Source organism: Protopterus annectens, chromosome 14.part0 (genome assembly GCF_019279795.1).
Source record: "Protopterus annectens isolate FY-2018-M chromosome 14.part0, PAN1.0, whole genome shotgun sequence".
Taxonomy (NCBI): Eukaryota; Metazoa; Chordata; order Ceratodontiformes; family Protopteridae; genus Protopterus; species Protopterus annectens.
Window position 1 is genome coordinate 373433950 of NC_056748.1, and position 21753 is coordinate 373455702.

General features: G+C 36.1%; 1 long non-coding RNA gene across 1 annotated transcript in view; it reads left to right on the top strand.

Annotated features, from left to right (window-relative positions):
- The first annotated feature begins 16372 nt into the window (after positions 1–16372).
- The window catches only part of LOC122788996, a 29688-nt gene continuing 24307 nt past the window's right edge, over positions 16373–21753 (top strand). The window contains exon 1 of the long non-coding RNA XR_006362760.1: positions 16373–17537. This is a non-coding gene — a long non-coding RNA (uncharacterized LOC122788996). The remainder of the gene's footprint in view (positions 17538–21753) is intronic.

Consider the following 21753-nt stretch of genomic DNA (forward strand, 5'->3'; position numbering starts at 1 on the left):
CCATGGAAAAGCAACAAGCCAGATTTTATCAGTGTCAGTGGCTTAGCATGTAGCACATTCACATTTGATTGCTGGAAGATTAAAAGACTCTGGGTTATATTCTCATTCATGTACATGGATTTAATTTTCTAATACTGTTGCAACTATGCAGCATAATGATGCAACTGTATTCCTGAATATGCCATCCTTAGGATGAGATGTTAATCCGAGGTCCCGTCTTCTGGAGGTGGTCATAGCTTAGCTGGATATCAAAGACTTCAGGGAACTTATTGAAAAGAAGAAAAGAGCTTTTTATTGTATTTCTTTCAAATATTCATTTATAACATTATCTTAACATCTTCATACTTTTCATATATGTATTTTCACAATTTTTTCTCTCAAACTTTTTCATATCCTTTTATATCACCTCCACCTCCCAAGATTTACTATACAGAACTAAATATCATCCATCATCCTGTTTTCTTCAGGAAACAAAACCACAAAAAAATCATTTTAGTGTCAGAACGTGTGATATTTTTTAATTCCTTAAAAATGAAATTCATATCCATTTCCTAACTAACCCTCTTAGGTATAGCTTCAGTAATTTTGATTACACAATTCCTAAAACAGTCTAACCATTGCACAGATACATGTAATGTAGACTCTACTTCTCTGACTGGATATACCCTTTCTAATGCTGAATTATTTTTTAATGACTCTGGCAGTTGCTGATGTTTCGCCATATAAAATCTTTCAAGAACATATACTTTTTACATACCTACATTCTCTGTCTGCCTCTTTAAAATTAATAAGTAAGCTCTCCCATCCTCTTAAGAAAAAAAAATCACAACTTTAAACTCACTCCTCCCTTCCAGTTTTAGAATGTCTTGGGTGCAGCTTACAGACTCACAGCTTTGGTCATAAGAATGTCCCAGTCCACCTACTCTAAGCTCAGCTTCTTTCAATTTACTTCCCATGGTTTTATAAATTGGCCATAATACCTATCAAGTCGTACTATACAAAACTGCCACACACGTGCCTATTATGGTGGTATAAAAGGATAAAGCCTTGATGGTTGCCCATGTGACCAGAGTTTGAATAGCAGCTTGAGTAACTGATTGTACAGGCAAGGAGGACAGGCATGCCTGCCCTTGAGGAGAAAGGTACGTCATCTGAACATTGAGAGGAGAAAGGTACATGATCTGCATGCATTGTGCACTTGATTTCCCAGGTGGAGGTTTGGGGAAAGAATAGTGCAGTGTTATCTATGGGCAGGTGGGACATTCTACCGCCCCTTATGGACAGGAGAGGTGGGCAGCATGGAAATTCACTGCACAACTTCCCATGGAGTGTTGTTAGGTGATACAGTGGGTGGGAAGGAGAAGAAAACATTCCTTGGCAGCAGGATGATGTTACCACCATTGTTTTTCTTCTGGGTAAAATATCTCACTTTTTACTGGGTTTAACCTATTCCTCCAAATTGCAAAAAAAAAATAATAAAAAAATAAATAAATAAATATATGACCATTAAGCTAACCTCTCTTTTTCTATTAACAAAAATACCACTGACAAATATGTTACTAACTTTATTAAAAATTCTCAATCGAATGCAAATGCCATTTCTTTCCATTTAGCAATTTTTGTTTTTCATTTTCTCTAACCTCCCTTCCCCTTTGCTATTCCATCATTCCATATTTTCAAAGCTTTATTCTAAAGACCTTAAACTGCACTTTGATAAACTAAATTTCCATCAAAATATAATTACCCCATAACCTTTATTTTTCTGTAAATTTACCTTTTTAAGGGTGCATGTCATTTACTGTAATAAGAAAGCCACACGCTTCCTTGTGTAACTATAAATCATTATCTACATAAGATCATAAGTTAAAATAAACATTGCCTTCTCTGTACTCTGGTACTACTAACACACATAATCCAAGCAATAAGGGACTACAGTCTCCAGTCATTATTGGTATTAAATACATTAATGCAAACAGATCTTACACAGCCACAAACCATACAACAGAACTCCATTTCTTTTTAATATCTACAATTATGCAGAATGTGGAAGATCATAAGCCTTCTTTATGTCTAACATCAACTGTAATATCATAATCCATATTTGTGTCCTCAAACAGGGAAAGCCAATCCCTGAAGCAACAAATGTTCATCTAAAATCTCTACTATGCAAAACTATGCATATGCAATAGACCATTATAAAAGATAAGGTACATTTATTTCCTTTACCCATAATCTTACCTACAGCATAGTAACTGATGATTTATAATTACAATTTGTCAAGGCCACTAGGCACCAAACAAATCAAACTTATTTTCCTTCTATAGCAACTTCAGTACTTCCTCACTGTATGCACCACTCTCTTGAAATTATTCATTTAAAAATGTTAAAAAATTCTCAGATATCTTCCTGGCAAAAACTTGTAATATTCATATGGAATTCTATCACTCTCTGGTCACAGATAATTCCTTTTGCTTCTGTAACTCATTTTACCTAGTGATGCCTCCTCTCTAGTATCATTCTAATGATATCTGCAGCCATCTAATAATGCCTTTTCATATTTACATAAATCATTTCAAAACTATAAGACACACATTACTGAAAGATAGAATTCTAAAGCATAAATGATGGGCAATACAATTGCATTGATACTTAACCTCTGTGTATTGCAGCTAAGGAGATGTGAACTACTGCTCATATACTATGCATTCATATGGTCAGAATGTTCACATTTCTCCAAATATCAAAACAACCAAGTGATACAGATAGAACTGTTTAGCCTTACATGAATAAAATGCCACTATAAGTACATGTGTAGTTTGAGTAGTTATTTAGGTAGTTTAAGGTGGTTATAAAACATTATAAAAATAATATTTACTGTGTTTATTGTGACTTACATAATATGGTTTAAGGCTTAGAATCTAATGAAAGTTGCCACTGTAAAATTTAGTTGTGATGAACAGTTTGTTTTTTAGTAACTGTTATGCTTCTAGATATATGGACTTTTAGTTGAACTGTCAGGCTATAACCTGAATTTGTCAAAAGGCTCAAGAAGCAGCCATTAGAAGTTATTGTACAAGCTTCCAAAGCTCGGGAAATTAGTTAAAGCTAACTATGATTCTATAACTAAAAAATGCTTTTCTATCTTTTGGCTCACTGCATCGTCAAATAACTCTTCTTTCCAGAAAGCCTCTCATCTACTGTCTTCAAGAGCCAAACATTTATTAAGATAATATTTAAACAATACTTGTAATTTAACTCAGTTTTGTGACAAGTATCCAAGAAGATTATAACCTCATGTACTCTCTTTCTTTTTATTCTCTTCTACAAGTAAACTATCCTTCCACTTACCCTGAAAATATAGTGCCATTTCCATAACTAAGTTATTTGTCCATAATTTTAAAAGCATTCCAAACAGTTGCAACCTGTACAAATCATAATGTACCTTTTTCAGTCCAGTAATCAGAATAGTTCCCATAAAAAGAGCAGACTCATTTTCAAAGTATATAAACATAAAAAATATATAATTTCCTAAATGAACTACTGTCCCTATCTCAATGACTATCACAAGTAAAGGTTTTAAAACATTAACTGAAAACAAATATCTTGATAGCACAACTATGATGCTGAATCTAATTAAATGCCTTCTGAGTTGTATAGCTCTTACCATTTGCTTTCTGCTTCTAACAGTAGCTACACAGGACATTATTTTTGTTGCTCATCTCTATTATCTGGTTACATATCCACATGCTGCCTTTCTCAGTGGTCTCTACATACATCTCCTTTCTCTGTAAAGTATCCAGTTTCTGGACTGTAGCCTTCCATGCCAGTTCCTTATCCACATTCTCCTCTTTAAGCATCTATTGCAACTGTGAGTCACTCAGCCCTCATGATATAAGCTCTGTCACTGACATTTGCTGACTCACTCTGGTATCCAAATGCTATAAGAAACCATTTTTTTCTAAATATTTTCTCAGTTTTCATCAGCTATCCTTTCACCATAATGTCTCCATTGCCAGTAGCCTTCATTCATGTTAGGTACAGGAAAGCACACCAAAAAAAGTAAGGAAACTATTATGTTATATTACAATTTTTACAGCAGAAAGTGAAAAGAGAGAGAAAGAAAGTAAATCAGTTAAACAGCATTAAAAAAGTCAATCAGCTCCATCTTAAACACACATATTTATCTTCTTTTATTTATATTTGAAATATCCTAATTGGCACTAAGGCAATTCAGTACATCCAGCTTTCCAAAACAAAACATGAAGATGTAAGAAAAACAAGCAATATCTATTTTATCAGTTTTGTATCATGCATCTGATAGTGCCATAGAAAAGTAGTATCTACAAGTATTTTACCTTTCTGATACATCTCCCAAAATTGTTTACAATTGCAGAATTTTCAATGTCATGCACTCACCCTCTCTCCCATCTGTTCATAATTCATCAGCCACAAATGTGGCGACATAGCACATGCACACATATGCCACAATTCTTCCACAGATGAGCATAGTGATATGCTAGTGATGAACATAATAAAACTGGATTGTCACATTTTTATACCAAACCCGTGTCTTATTAGGAATATCCAAACTCAAATTTTAAAGACAAACGTTATGCAAACCGAATTCAAACAACTTCTAAAGATGGTTCTTATCTAAATACTTAGGAAAACTATCATTAAATGTCATTTTACTTTTTTTAAATATTCACTTAAACAAAACAATGTACATATTTAACCACAATAATTGTCTTATCACACTCTGGCCATTGTATTTCGTAATGTCATAATATAGAACAGATGCAATCTGCTAAATATACAACTAGATGAACTAATCCTAACCCACCTTTGACTTTTTTTTATTACAAACAATTCCACTTTGATAGCATGTATTCAAGAGCTCCAAATAAATCTAAATACAATAACTAATAATGCCCTTTATTTAGTTTAAGAAAACATTAAAACATTATCAAACTATCCTAACTTCCCAAACAACATAAAATGAGACAATTGTGTCCTTTTTACAAAAGCCACAGGAAATTCTTTCAACATGAGCACAGAACCCTTGATAGCCTCCAAAACAGAACACCATGAATCATCATTCACTTTTTGACTGCCAAACTGAACTCCTAAAACTGACAAAAATAAATGTCACATATTTATCAACAAAGCATTTATTATTTTTGGCACTTAATTTATCTAGGGTGGTTTTAGTTTTATCAATGAAATGTGGTAAAAACAAACTTTATCCAGACTCATTTTGTAAAATAACAACCAAATCATCCAAATAGCTAAGAAGCATATGGAATATAATATTGTCCTTAGAAACAGGATTAGCATCCTCCACCTCAGAAGCAATTTGCCAAACAACTGCATTAACAATAAATCCAAAAAGTAATCCATTTTTATTGCATCACTTATCAATCCATTCACTAAAATCCTCACCCGTGTGAAGTCATAAACAGTTTTAAGAAGCATAATAAAATTCTTCACTTTATCTATAACCTGAAAAAATACACCACACATGACTATGATCAACACCATCAAAAGTTATTTTTTTAATACCACCGTCAACAAGTTTACCATTTCTAAACACACATCCTATTTTCCACTACTTCCTTTAATAAAAGTAGTATATATTTACTGTGTTTATATTTAAGGACATGTATTTTAGGATGCACAACTTCCCCACCATCCCTTCAAACTTTTCTGCAAAATGTTTAACATTTTATAATAAACATTACATAGAGTAACAGACTTCCAATTACATAATTACAACTTTTCTTATTTTTCCCCATAACTACACCCAGTTATCTTTATTACGCCTCCTAGCAACTATTCATTAATGACACATTAAAAAAAACAACTCCTGACTTCTGCCTCTGTTTATAAAAAACAAAATCTAAGCCATCAAAACAAGGCATGCATTAATCATTTCCAGCTTTATTAGCACATTGTAATTCTTCTATAGTAACTGTTCTTTCCAGTATTCAAATAATTTCTGAACATTTTTTAAGACCTACTCACTGCTATGGCTGATGTCTTTACAAACAAGTTTGTAAAATACTCAACTGTTTCTTTCAAATATCTTGTTGCTCATACACCACATCACACGCCACCTTCCAGTACAGGCATTTACGTTCTATTCTACTGTTGTAGACAAACACTGTGGGACTCATCACGAAACAGGTAGAGTATTCGTTCAAAAATCATAAGCCATAATTTCCAACCAAGACGATTTATTTAAGAATAAAGTACAGGAGTGCAGGATAAGCACTTTCGCGTACTGCAACGTACGCTTCTTCAGATCAATTTTAGAATGAAATCTGTTCATTTAAATACAACTATAATAAAGCTAATTAATCAATTTATCAATTTAACTAGCACTCTGTCTATCTTGATACTGCTTTAAAGACATATACAGACAATAAATCAGCACTATTCTACTAAAAGACTTTCCTATAAAGGAGAAGCATCCTTTTTTCTCTTATGCAAACATTTATGTTTAAATATATCACGTATTTTACCCCGATTAACTCAAACATTTTTTCTAACTGTAAACAAGCCAAAGTTCTGCTTCCTAATTTCACATGATATGAATGCAATAATTTCACTTACACTTTCCTAGTTCCATATTCTTTTCAATGCCATGTTCATACTTCTATATTTATTCTTAAACTGTAGCAGTGAGCAAGATGTCAGCAGTAGTATTAGTATCTTCTCCTTCCCCATAATCACCAACTTTATCAAAATTAATCTATAACTATCTTCAGTAAAAATATCCTTTTTTCTTCACAGTGTGTACAATGTTTCTTATTATAATCACAATCATTCATAAGATATGAACTTGCCCTATAAGAAAATATTTGTCAAAACAAAGGCAGTACTGTATTCCTGAGTGTGCCATCCTTACCCAAGTTGGTTTGTAGCTTAGGTGGAGGTAAATAATACCTCAGCATTTATTAAAAATAGCAGGAGCCCCAGAATATTGGATACTTCTCATTTCAAATTATACATTTCACTACAGAAAGACCCACTGTCTTCCAAAGCAATGCAATTTTCTTCCAAAACAAAATGAACATTTTACATTTGGAAAAAAACATGCTCAATGGTTTCTTCTATATTACACACATGATGCAACTTATTCTAATGTTTCAGCAGCACAGATAAGTAGCTTATATAACAGCAGTCTTCAAATAAAGTCCCACTATATCCACATACTCCCAAAAATGCCTGCCTTTTAGGTATGGCCCTCTTAACCTTATCTAGAAAATACTGTCATGGTTAAATTTAACAAAACTGAGATGTGTCAGACTCATGCCAATGATGTTTTCTATCTTGTCATAAATTGGTTTTCTGATAATATTCATAAAGTATCCCTAACACCACCAGGCATTTCCTCTTTTTTCCTTCAGTATCACTCACAAAATGGCATTCCAAAATTTGCCCTACAATGTCTCAACAACCACAGAAACATTTTTCAAAACCCCCAATATAATTAAGACATGTTAAATAAACTACAGGGTTAATCACTGTGACAATCCTGTTTTTTTTTTTTGTTTGTTCCTTGTTATAAGCAATGTTCTTTATAGGGTTTAATCTAGAACCCTAAAGAGAAGAAAAATATTTCCAAAGTGGTTTGAGTTTACCGGGTAAAATATAACCCCTCTTCCAAAAAATAAATCAGTTTAACAAAAACAACAGAATACATGAATACACTTTTTAACAAAAGAAAACTAAAAAGATTTATAAGGCTGTCCTTGATAGCATTAAATGGGGTTTCCCATTATTGCAAACCTATCTACTCTGTCTCAAGTGGAACACAAAACTAAGTTAAACATAGTACTGGAGAAGGCAATATCATAGACTGAACCCATCTCTCCATATCCTTCACATTTCTGTGCACTCAGTGCCTAGCCAACTACAAGCAGACAATGTCTAACACACAACACTACCCCTGTAACCCAGGCATTACTATCAACCAGCAAGACAAAAAAGACAGTATCACATACATAAATCAATATAAGCAGCATCTTTACAGGGTCTATATTATAACAGCGAATGCTGTATAATTGACCCAAAAAAACGAAAACACAAAATTCCGCACAAAGGGAACATTGATTGTTTTTCCCAGGGAAAAAAAATCGCTGATCTGCAAAAAAAAAAAAAAAACAAAACAAACCCCCAAACACAAAATAAAGTGGGGGGTTTCACCCCCCCACACAGCTATTTAAATATACCAACTCCAAAATCGCACCACAGTGGAGGAAATGAGTCCTGAAAACAGCCCAGTGATTTTTTTCCCTGGGAAAAAAATCGCTGTTCCGTGTCTTTGGGATTTTGCCATCTCGACATTTAGCTGTCGATTAAACAGCAATTGCTATATTAAGCGTTTGCTTACTTAACAGGTAACCTTTTTACACATCCATTATAAACAAGTCCCACTCACAGCAACCTATGTTCAGTGCTTCAACAGAAGCATTTAAAAAAAAGGAAAAAACTCCCTTTTCTATCATGACATCTCATCCACTAAATCTGTTAACTAGTACGCTAACCCAGGTACGACCATAAATTCCTTTTAAAAATGAAACCTTTTCTCCGTGCCTTATGCATAGAAGAAAGAGACCACAAATGGTTATAGATAACATGATTAAAAGACTTAGAAATATCATACTCTACCACGCTTTCAACATCATCACAGTTATTATCAACGACCTCCTTAATTGTTAACAAAAGGTTTTAGACATTCGTGCCTTTCACCCCATACACCCCGGTAGACAATACAGCAGGTAAAACTACTACAAATCACAGATGTAAAATAATCACAAATTTTCATCAATATTTTGTGGCCTACCTTGCTCTCATGTGTAAACCTTCACCTCATACATTACATTACTAAAAAACCTTTCCCCTAACAGTACCATTATTAAGACGATACTTGATCTAGGTTTTATAGCTGTTGTTACTGATAATGAAGAGAAGTTGTCAGTGTTTTGTGATTCCCTCAATTTGTATCACATATTTGTGTTTTCGCTCTTTTGTATTTACTCATTTGTGCTTCTCACATTAGTATATTCTATCAAAGAAAGGGCAGCATATTTCCCTACTCTGAACGCCCAGAGATTCCTCGACTTTGTCAATGCATTTGTTCAGCTGGTCGACACCACTAAGAGAGGTGAAAATATCCTGGACTTGGTACTAACCAACATGGGTAGCCACTGTAGCACTCCTAAAGTGCCATCCTCCTTGGTAAGATCTGACCATAAAGCAATCACTTTCAACGTCACTACCCCCCCCGTAATGTTCAAAGAAAAAAACTTTTCCAAAGCTGACTACAATCTCCTGACAGCAGGTATAAGCAACTTCATAATAACTGTCCCATCAGTTGAAACTAGCACTAATATCCAAGCCTACACCAGAAAATTATATAAGCACCTAGATAGCTGTATGGACTCAGCAATACCTGAGAGGACCAAATCATCTTCCTCAAGGAAGAGTAAACCTGTCTGGTGGACAGCAGCAATAAACTCTATAATAAAAGGAAAAAAATGCTGTCCAGGACTAAGAAGGAGCAAGGTGCCAAGTGGGAAGCAATATCAACTTTGTCTGAACAAGCAAATAAGGTCACTGGTGAAATCGTCTAAGGCTAACTTCGAGTCCAAACTGGCCACATCCACTAAGGACAATCATAAGGCCTTTTTTACAAACATCTGCAATCTGAAAGGTAACACCCAAATCTGCTCTGAACTGGTGGTCAATAACACCATATACACAAATACTACAGATATAGCCAACCTACTGCCAGACAGGTTCAGTGAAAACTTCACCCCCCTGTCCCCCCATTAGTAAACCAGGGCATCCCCAGCACCTGGCCCCTCCCCTCATCACCAGGGAGCAGGTGTTTAATGCCCTTTAAAGGCAAAAAATACAGTCTCTATGGGATCCAACAACATCCCTGGCTGCATTCTACATGAACTCAGGAATGAGCTCTCAGCTCCATTAGGCACCCTATTCAACCAAAGCCTGAGCACCAACTTCATCCCAGCTGAATGGAGGACACTACACAAAGGTGGAGTGTCTACTGACCCAGGCAATTATAGGCCCATCAGCCTAACTAGTCTGATCTGCAAGGCCATGGAGCACATTATCATGGACCTTATAAACAAAAACACTAGCAACTTTCAAACACCTGACCCCACACAGTTTGGTTTTGTCAAAGGGAGATCATGCCTGTTAAACTTGGTCTACTTCTTCAAAATAGTCACCAAGGCCATGGACGAGAGGAAGACTGTGCACACTGCCTACCTTGACCTAGCCACAACCTTTGACACTATTCCCCACTCGGACATAATAAACTCTCCCAGCTAAGCATCAACCCATATGTTACCAGATGGTTAGCTCACTGATGGAACCCACTCAATCAAAATAGGGGAAGCCACCCCTAGTAGTAGACCCATAATGAGCGGTGTACCCCAATGATCAGTCTTGGGGCCTTACTGTTTAGGATATACTTTTCTGAGATGCAAGCCAAACCCAGTGGTCTGTGGGTGACGAGGTTTGCAGATGACTGCAAGTTGGGCATGGTTTTAAATTCCCCTGCTGATGTGAACATCTGCCAAGACGAGCTTAGCCAAACTAATGACTGGTGCCAGAAACATGGCCTCAAACTGAATGCCAAGAAATGCATCATTATCCCTTTTGAGGAAAATGGAGTCCCCACTAATTATCACAATAATAACAACATACTAAGCATGCAATCAGTTGTGAGAGACTTGGGCACCCAGGTAGATAGCAACCTGACCTTTGACAAACATGTTGCCTCCATTGTATGGAAAGCTTTCCACATGGCTCACCTCATAAGTAAGGGTATTTCATCCAAGAACAAGGAGGTCATAATATCCCTGTATTCCTCCTGTGGCATGTAGCTTGCTAACCATATCCTATGCAGATAAGCTAAAAGCCCTGTCCCTCTACTTAGTCTTGTAAAGAATGCTCAGAGGTGACCTGTGTCTGGCACACATGGCCAACTCAGACCCAGCCTTGATGGAGGTGCTGCATATCTATAAATCAAAATCCACTCACACAACCCACATGAAAGGCCTTAACCTGGTCTGTGACATTTATAGAACTTGTTGGCGGGATAGATTTGTATCCCAAAGACTCCCCCCATCTACGCAATAGAATCCCTCTCCATGTCAAGCAGAGTACCTCTCTAGCCCTCTTTAAGAGGAACCTGGATGACTGGATGGGAAACAGAAAATATACTCCTGGGATCCCACCTGTGTCCCTGGACAGGAGGAACAGGTGCTAACACTGTGGGAACATGGGCAAGATTCTTGTCTAGGATTCTAAGGGCCTCCGGAGTCTGGGCCAATAGCCCAGTACCATCCTATGAACCTAAAGATGATATACACACACATCTCTCTCTCTCTCTCTCTCTCTGTATATGTATAGAAACCCCCCCACACATGAGGGGCGCATGTGGCTTGCCTATCTGCTAAAACGAGAAATAAGAAGCATTCATGTTTTAGATTTTTTTTTAGGTTCGATATTTCAGATCTTCGATCGTCTGGTCTATGATAATTAGAGGTTTGATGATTTGAAGTTTTGAGATTTAGGAAAGTGAAACTCTTTCTCTATACATATACAGATTATATATATATATACATATACCGACATATATATATATATATATATATATATATATATATATATATATATATATATATATATAGCTATAGTGAAATCAAAACACCCAGCAGATCGGTATTTACAAAGTCGACCACAAAAAGTCAACTTTGCAAACATTGACACACTACTATGCATGTGCAGAACAAGAAACTAGATACATGCAAAACTTAAACTTAAATTCAAATGCTCCCCGCAAACCCACTGCTAATATATATAATGTATGTGTATGTAAGTACTAACTCCAAGATTGCACAGTCTCGGGGAAAGGGCAGCATATTTCCCTACTCTGAGAAATGTGCATTCTCACACACCTGTTAACTGTTTAGTCAAGCACATTTTGTTGGCTAAACAAAAACTGATGAACAATAGAGTCAACATATTTCAATGGACCCATATTTGTGTGTGTGTGTGTATGTATATATATATATATATATATATATATATATATATATATATATATATATATACATACACACACACACAGAGACACACACACACACAGACACACACACACACACACATATATATACACATGTTAATGTGTTTACTATTGGAGTTTTGTGTGTTTTTTGTGGGTTTCGTTGGTTTGGTTTTCGTGAAAGTGCAGTTTCTAATAACTGCACTTTAGAAATAATGGGAATGCGAAAGTGCATGTCAGAGAAACATACTTTCATTCAATCAACATAGACCCATATATATATATATATATATATATATCACACACACACACACACACAAATTTCATAGGCAGGTACTAAGCTATCTGCCCGAGGGCATTTATAAGCCTAGCCAGAGTGTGTCGGCTTTCACCACCCCATTGATTAATGAATTGATCCTCTGTCAAGCAGACACAATGCAGTGATCCCAGGGGTGTATTTTCTGTTACCCATCCACTTGTCAAGGTTTCTCTTGAAGAGTGTTAGTGAGGGGCTCTGCCTGATTTAATTTGGAACTTTGTTCCAAAGCATGGGGAGTCTCTGTGACAGGAATCTATCCCTCCAGCATGTTCTATTTATTGTTGTGGTGAGGTTTAACTCACTAGAGCATGTGGCTCGCAGTGACTTGGATTACTTTAGGTGGAGCATGTCCATCAATTTTGAGTTGGACATGGCTTTGTAAGTCAGGCAGAGATCACTACTGAGTAAGCGATATGCCAGAGTACAGCCACAGTTTTTTCAGTCGGGCTGCATAGGACATATGTTTGAGGCCAGTAATCCTCTTGGTGAGGTACTTTTGTGGTCTTTCCAGATGTTGGAAGTGTCTTGTGAGGTACATCCCAAATGGGGCATTGTACTCTATGATGGGTCTAATGAGTGACGAGTAGAAGGGCACTATAACCTCTTTATTTCTAGATGTGAACCCTTTATTAATTAGATGGGCCACATAGAAGGATTTCCTAACTACTTTGGCAATATGATTGTCAAAGGAGAGATTACTATCTACCTGGGTCCCCAGATCTCTTATTACCTCTTCTGCATTAAGGGGGCTGCCACCTATGTGGTAATTTGTGGGTGTTTTGTTTTTCCCAAATGGGATGACTATGCATTTTTTGGCATTTAGCTTGAGGCCATGACTTTGACACCGGGTGTCTGTCTCAGTAAGGCCCTTTTGGAGGATGTCCGTGTCAGCCTGAGAGTCAATTATGGCTCCCAGTTTGCAGTCATCAGCGAACTTGGTTAGCCATAGTCCTCCTGTATTTGCCTGTACTTCTGAGAAGTATATGCCGAACAGTAGGGGTCCCTGGACCAAGCCTTGTGGGACACAACTTGTGACTGGTTTAGAGTCAGACCTAGAGCCCCCTATTCTTACCATGTGAGTTCTGTCTGTAAGCCAGTTGGCAACCCATCTTGTGACGTAGGGGTTTATGTTCAGGCTGGTGAGTTTTTCTGTAATGCCAGAGTGGGGAATGGCATCAAAAGCCTTGTCGAGGTCAACATAGGCTGTGTGAACCATCTTTCCCTCATCTATGGCCTTGGTGACTGTCTTGAAGAAGTCAACCAGATTTAAGAGGCATGATCTGCCCTTAACAAAGCCGAACTGGGTCGGGTCAAGTGTTTGGAGGTTTCCAATGTCTTTGTTAATGAGTTCCATGATGATGCGCTCCATAGCCTTGCAGACCAGGCTAGTCAGGCTTATGGGGCGATAGTTACCAGGGTCAGTTGTGCCCCTCCTTTGTGGAGAGGAATAACCGTTGCTATGTGCCATTCTATGGGCACGTAGCCTGTGGAAAGGCTGAGGTTGAACAGCGTGTTTAGGTGGGGGGTTAGTTCATTCTGTAGTTCGTGCAAGACGCAGCCTGGGACACCATATGGTCCCACTGACGCTGTGTTTTGGGCTTTTGAAAGGGTTGTTTTCACCTGTGTGTCTGTGATTTTTGGGACACTACACTTTTCCGGTATTGTTGTGGGCTCTTTTGGAGGTGAGAGGGAGGTGAAGTTTGCACTGAATCTATCTTCCAGGATGTTGGCAATATCAGTAGGTTCAGTATATTTTGTGCTATTTTGCACTAGTTCAGTACATATCTGCAAGTTGCCAGTTTATATATATATATATATATATATATATATATATATATATATATATATATATATATATACATATATATATATATATATATATATATATATATATATATATATATATATATATATATATATATATATATACGTATATCTATATATATTTATATATGTGTGTGTGTGTGTGTATATATATATATATATATATATATATATATATATGTGTGTGTGTGTGTGTGTGTGTGTATATATATATATATATATATATATATATATATATATATATATATATGTATATATCTATATATATTTATATATGTGTGTGTGTATATATATATATATATATATATATATATATATATATATATGTGTGTGTGTGTGTGTGTGTGTAAATATATATATATATATATATATATATATATATATATATGTGTGTATAAATACATATATATATATATATATATACACACATATATATATATATATATATGTGTGTGTGTGTGTGTGTATATGTATGTGTGTATATATATATATATATATATATATATATATATATATATATATATATATATATATGTATGTGTGTGTGTGTGTATATATATATATATATATATATATATATATATAAATGTATGTGTATGCATGTTTACACTTTTATCTGAATTTTCTTGACATTAAGAATCATTAACCTGAGATTTAACAATTGTTTCTTGACATTCTATGAAGATTATGGGGTGATCACCAGTAGTGATCTCGCACATTGCAATTACAAAGCACCTCCTGACCAGCATAAAATTAAAAAGGTATTTCATTTACAGACAAATACAGACTTCACAAAGAATATCAGGAACCCAAACTATGAGGTGAAGCAGGACAAGGGAGCAACATTAACTGCTGCACCATTGTGCTGCTTGTCATTTATGCTAAATGCCATTTATTTATGTGTGGTAGAAGTAACCAATGATCTGATTTCATACAATGGATCAAAACAGACATTCATTCATGCATGTGAGGACAATATGGAATCACCCTTTCCTTAACCTTGAAACTGGATACAAGGTTACCTTTGGAATTATGGAAGTGTTATTTCTGGTGTCATTTTTGGTTGAAAATGACTTTCAAAGACATGTAATTCTTGTTCCATGGTTGCTAACCAGGTACACGGACATTTATTTTGTCTATGTTATAAGGATCATTTGCTACAAGAGCATGGTTTCAGGAATAATTTAGGAAACATTAATCTTGTTAAATAAGTTACTAAGGGACATGCAGTATATATCTGTAAAATCACAAGAATTAAACCTAGGTCTGTAGAAGGCAATCCTTTCACAAGTGATGGGAAAAACAGCAAGAGTGCACTCAGTATACTTTCAACACATTAATGCAAATAAAGATTTCCCTGCTGCACAAAATAAACAACACATAAGTTATTGTGGGATAAATGGTTCATTAATATTATAACGGAACGTGACCTCCTGCAACCTTTAATTGTTGCTCTCCTGTGTGTGAGGCTAGTTGATGTCAAAAAGCAATAATTTGTGATAAATGTGTTGTCACATACAAATAGTCAGCACTATACATCTAACAGGGAACATATTAATAGTTTAAAACAAGCTATTTATTCCATTTTATTTTCTTGCAGAAGCTCTACTCATGCATTTTATAATTCAAGGCACGGAAAAGTCCTTAGCATAATTTTCTTTCAACAACTTGTTTTTAATTTTGGAATTATTGCTCTAATTCTTCATAATGCCATACTGCATTATTCTGAATGAAATTAAAATTGACAGTTTAATGTAAAAGTAAACTTTTATATTTGGTCTTCCAGGGATATAAACATATAATTTCTGTTCCAAGTTAAAACAATTGCTGTATTGTGAATGGTTCCAAGAAACCAGTCCTACACAGCTACATTAAAATGAAAATCATTTCATTATTAAGTGATAGTTAAACTGAAGTGCTTGACAGTCTCAGCTTAAATCTCATAAAAATGTTGTTCAACACAAACTTATAAGAAACATAACTCATCATCAGTGGAAAACTGTGCAACTCTTTTAATCAAGATGTCATCCATTAGAAATATTCTGGAAAAGTAAAGAGACAGTCTAGCAGTAGTAGTTAAAGCATCTCAAAACAGCATAAAGGTTACAAATTCCATACAGTTTAGGTTTTCACTCTAGTACTTAATACATAAGGTGAAAAAATGTTACGTGATTTTTGAGGGCATTTTAAATGAGTAAAAATCTAGGTCACTTTTTACATTGATGTGAAATCTCCTTTAAAAGGAAACCATACATTCATTAAAGGTTAAGCATAAGCAGGCCACCCATCAGCAGCATTATATTATCACATGTAAAGTCAAACAGATTTCAAAGTCGCAGCTGCCTTGTGCTGAACTACCAGGCTCCAAGATGTTGAGCGTGATCCAAATAAAAGAAAACTGTTCTCATGACTGGATATTATAATGTGACTTCCTCATGTAAGCTGCTCTGACTTTTCATGACATGTGATACTAACAGGAGACAAAAGGAGAACTTTAACTGTGCTTTGTCATGTTTCCACAGAATGCCACCCATAAGAGAACTGCTGGTGCTGTAGTTGCATGTTAAACTCAGAATTAGGAATAAGTGCACGCTATGAAAACGGAAGGGTGTGAGCTTGCTGGACAGGACTAGGGAGCATAAGACAGCTTCATCTACACAATGTAGCATTGCTTCCTGTGGGAGTGTTGGAATGTGTGCCATATGGAGCAGTACGACAGAAGGGAATGCTATGCTTCACGCCATGCAATCATGTTACTGTGTCAAAACAATCTTATGAAGTGCTGTCACAATGCCATGATCCCTACAAGAAGAATCATCTGCCACAGGATGCAGCCAAAAGAAAGGAAACAAAAACATCTTGGCTTGTAGGCTGACTGCTAAAGCTTTGAAGGTGTCACACTGTTAGTTCAAGTGTGAAACTGAACTAATGGCTTCAGGTAATGGCACTTGATAACCTTGATACATCAGCAACTGTTTTCTCAGTGATACAACTCTGTACAGTCTTCAGATGTACATAACCTGAAACTTTAATCATAACTGTGCTCACTTTAAAATTCTAGCTGTAACATCATGGTTCTCTGTCGCATCATCCTTTTCGTTAGCTATCAGACCTAGACTAAGCTTGAAATCAGTCACATTTGGGAAATACTCAAAGCTGGCTACAGAAAATAAAATAAGTAATCCAACCAAGGGATCAAGGATTAGACATTCCCTTAGAAGGTCAACAAACCATGAGGCATAACATAAACCAAAGATGAAAGGCTGATAACAGCAGCTTAAGGTCACGGTGAGTATGTACAAAGTGGTTTACCAGATTTATAGAAAAAGTAGACAAATAAAAATTCTGTAAGGAGAACAACTAATAGTTACAAAGCTTGTACTTGGTTGCAGTATATTTATGGCTGAGGGTTTGTGACCTGAAAGATGCAATAATGTTGTAAGGCTGATGCATCATACAAATATTACAACATACAAGTTGTTGTTAAGAATGGAGACATGAACCACAAATAATTACTGAAAACAGAGATCCAATGATACTATAGAAAGTTGAAACAGGCACACCAACTGATTACAGTGTTCAGTGTACTAAAACAAACTATTAAAACAAGCAGTCAACCACAGGCCAATGGAGCAGCAACACAAAGACAATTCCAGTAGTCCTGAGAGCCTCTGAGCTAATTAAAAAAAGTCAAATTAAATTTAAATATGTTATCAGTACAGGTAACCCACCATGAACTACAGAACAAGATTACATTAGGAATTATGGCTGTGCTACAGATCCTAAAAGTAGTTTTGTTAGCAGGGATTAAAAGCTGCAGCAAAGACATAAAAATCAATTCATTTTCTCCCACATGGGGAGATAACTGCTGTTTGCTCTGCCTCAGTGAAGATGACAAACACTGGCTATGCTACAGATCCTAAGAGTAGTTTTGTTAGCAGAGATTAAATGCTGCAGCAAAGACTAATTTCATGAACTTCGGATATGTTGTGACATAAAAATCAGTTCATTTTCTCCCACATGGGGAGATAACTGCTGTTTGCTCTGCCTCAGTGAAGATGACAAACACTGTACAAGTCAGCCTTCACCATAGCCTTCGTGGAGTCCTGGATGGGCAATCATGTCCAAAACAGTCTTCGTCCTCAAAGAAAACTATTTTCACAATGTGTAAGTCAGCCTTCACCATAGCCTTCGTGGGGTCCTGCGTGGGCAGTCATGCCCAAGGTTAGCCAAAACAGTCTTAGTCCTCAAAGAAAAATATTCTCAGCAAGGTAAGGCCAAGGATCTTTGGGAAGGAAAACTGGTACACAAATAGAAGACTGCACACGATAACAGGAAGGCAAATCTGGATATTAGAAAGACTCTGAAAATGGGAGCGAACTGGGACACAGGAATACATAGTAAATTCCACCCTCCCTCATGTCCCTTTCTCATATTTGGCCCACAGTTTCCATATAGCTTCAAATCATTGCACCACTAACAAAGATGACCTTCAAGACACTGTCTACAGAAATGAGCATTTGCTGAGTTAGGAACCCATAAAGTCCAAGTAACCTAGTGTGGAAGCAGGCTTCTAAAGAGTCCCAACTATCCCTGCTCAAACAGTGCTATTAACTAACACACAAACATTTTGCAAACTGAATATACAGTGCAAAGGTCAAATGCACCCATTTCTTAAAAAAACATAAATACTAATGCTGTAGCCCAAAAGTCAGTGGGAGCATCTGGGACAAACATACATTTTGATGCTGGAAAATACATGCCTACTAGCCTGTCTCACTGTGAAAAACACAGTGAGTTTATCTATCTCAGTAGTATTAAACCATAGGGGAAATATGCTCCATATGGCAATGTAAATGAACAGAAAAAACATTATGATGGCGTAAGGTGGGTAAATTGAAACACCTGAAGAAATGGCATGGGTTGTGTTAATATGCAGAATAATAGTGTGTATCCTAGTTGATATGCCCCGATTCACATTCAAAAACAAAAAGAACTTAAAACGCTTATGTTTGAAAGATGGTGTGAAGAATGCCCCTTTAAGACCAAAGAAAGGGACTTTTCGCTGTGGCAAATGTTTAGCTTGCAACAACACAGATACTAGTAATAACTTTATTCATCCGGCCAGTAAAATCACTCACCACTTTTCATGTCAAGCAGATTGTAACACTCCTCATGTTGTGTATTTAGCTACGTGTTTAGAATGTCCCGCATATTATGTGGGCAAAACTGGCCAATGCTTTAAGAACAGGGTCTTGAGGCATCTCCGTGACATCTGGAATTCTGATCTTAAAAATTGTCTTGCAACTCATATTAAACAATTTTCAACTCACCGCTTTTACTTTAAAGTTTTGGAAAATACTCATTTTGGAATGAGAAAAGGTGATGTTGTCAATGCAACTGAAAGGAATGAAATTAAATGGATTATAAACCTGAGAGCAGACAAACCTCCAGGTTTAAATGCGGTGGTTCCATTACGTCCTATACTAAAGACTAGGAGACCCACTATTGGTTAAAACAAAAGGTGTATGCACACTTTTGTTTTCTATTGGCTAAATCTTGATTTGATCTGAGAAGAGGGCGCTGACCCAATGCTATCTTTTGATTGGTCATAAGTTGTTTTATTAAGAGTCTCCCCAGCCAATTCACTATGATCTGATGAAGGTTAACTCCGAAAGCACTTATCGTTCATGAACTACCAGGGGATTTTATTTTATTTTATTTCATTCCATTCAACTGGGTTTTACCCATTTTATGTGTGCTTTTTGATATTAAAGAAATGCTGAAGTTCGTGGTGGTATATTGAAATAAACAGAAAGGACGATGATGAAAAAACATATAATGTGCTCAAGCAAAGTTTATATTGTTACTGCAGTGATCTTCACAAAGGAAAGCAAAGTTGAATGTGAAGGACAAGATTAAACATATGCTAATCTTTTTCATTCTTATTTATTTGAAAAAACAGCCACAAAGGTACCAAAATAAACCAATAAATCAATCCAAGGTACCACAAGACTAAGAATACGTCGGAGTTCTTGTAAAATCCACTTTAATATAGGTACAAACACATTAGAGGATTATAAAAGCCATTATTTTGTTCTCTGACCCACATCTGATGGTGATTTAAACTAAAACACTTTTTTTTAAATGTGTATGTTCATGTGTTTGTACCTATATTAAAGTGGATTTTACAAGAACTCTGACTTATTCCTGGTCTTGTGGTACCTCGGATTGATTCATTCTTATTTATTTTACAGAAATAAATAGACGGGGTGAAGATGAAAAAAAATCATATAATGTGCTCAAGAAAAGTTTATATTTACACATCAGTAATCATCACAAAAGGTAGCTAAGTGGCACACGTAACTATAGATTCTTTGTGCATTGGTAAACATTATAATATAAACATCTTTAGCTTCCCAAGTAGAACAAAAAGTTATTTAAAAAAATCAATCATTCATTTACGGTAAAAAATTATATATATCTATAGAGAGAGAGAGAGACAGACAGGGATGAATGTTAAATGTAACTATAAATCTTTATCAGAGCATCTGCTGGAATTTTAAGTACAGAACTCACTAATACAGATGTATCAACTGGGAGAGCATAAGCCTATTTGCATAGAACTTTAGAATCATGCCTACCTCTTTATAATGAAATTTACTTAAATTTGCATCAGCCATTGTCCAGCATGATGATTGTGTGATGTTCCAGCTCTCCCAACTGGTGACTCGTCATCAAGTAGTTATCAGGCAAAGATTGATGGGATCAATATTTGTAGTCCATTTCTGTGCAATGATTCCTTAGCTATCCATTTAAACTGGCAAATCACTGAACAACCTTATGAAAGGTGGGAGTTCAAAATGTGGAACTGATTACAAGAATTTAAGCTCTGTCAGGATAACAAGAGAATTAACAGTATAAGAAAAGTGTGTGAGTGAATGTGTGTGTGTGTGTGTTTGTCTGCTTACCTTACAACTTTTTTTTTTTTTGTCCAGTTCTGCCAGGCTTACTGTATGGTACTGCATCTAGCAAAAATTTGAAGTTAGACAGCATAGCGGTGCAGAGGTAGCATTGTTGCCTCACAGCAAGAGGTTCTCTGGTTCAATTCTCAGCTGGGGTACCTTCTGTGTGGAATCTGTATGTCCTCACTGTGTTCGTGTGGGTTTCCTCCGGGTACTCTGGTTTCCTCCCACGTTACAAAGACATGCGTCTGGAGTGTTTCTCCCAGGGCCTCCGCTGAAAATTGGCTTTGTTCCAAGTTGGACTTTCCCGGTAAACAAATGTTAAATAAAATAAAAGTGTAATACAGTCAAGTGCTTAGAACTGTAAGTTAATGGCAACCATTAACAGAGTGGCCAGCTAAAAACTGCTTTTCTTTCACTGACCCAAATTAGCTTGGGGACATGCCCCTCAAATGTCTAGAATATTGCAGAATGTTCTTATTTCTGCTTTAATATTTTTGAAATGCTGCTCATAGAATTTGTGGTTTTCTGGCAAATTA